Here is a 572-nt window from a genome sequence, read left to right as displayed (position 1 = left end):
ACATGACTGAAGACGAGAAAAGAGGAATGATTCACGATCTGAGCTCCGATCGGAAATTATGGTTCACTTTCTGATTTATTTTTTATTAAACCGTACAAACATCAAGCCATTATTGCAGTACAGTTAAAAAAAATAAAACAAAGACAAAGAAAGAATACGCAAATACAAATCCCTTAAGAAAATCAACCATGGTTTTATTACAGTAAAAGTGTAGTAACCATGTTTTTAAATATAATTACACTTGTACTACAAATACCACAGTTAAACTATGGAGAGTGTAGCAAAACCATGGTTCATTTGTGCTTATGAACTTGGAATAGTTTAATATACTCATCTAGATCAACTTTGAATAAAGAAAAGTTGTGTGTGTGAAATTTAGCTAGCAGGAATCAAATTAATTACGTTATAGGCCTAGGCCTATTTTCCTGTTCTCTTTTGAGTAGTCAAACAATCCAAAGAACACTTTGAATATGTAAAAAATTTTTTAAAAATTGTATTTAGTTTTTTCTTGAAATTTTATCTTTCAGTGTACTTTCTGCTATAATTCAATCTCAGTATTGCTAAGCAGAAAA

Source organism: Sinocyclocheilus grahami, unplaced genomic scaffold (genome assembly GCF_001515645.1).
Source record: "Sinocyclocheilus grahami isolate Dianchi unplaced genomic scaffold, SAMN03320097.WGS_v1.1 scaffold14031.1, whole genome shotgun sequence".
NCBI classification, from domain to species: domain Eukaryota; kingdom Metazoa; phylum Chordata; class Actinopteri; order Cypriniformes; family Cyprinidae; genus Sinocyclocheilus; species Sinocyclocheilus grahami.
The sequence above is the reverse complement of the archived record's forward strand: the minus strand, read 5'-3'. Positions refer to the sequence as shown.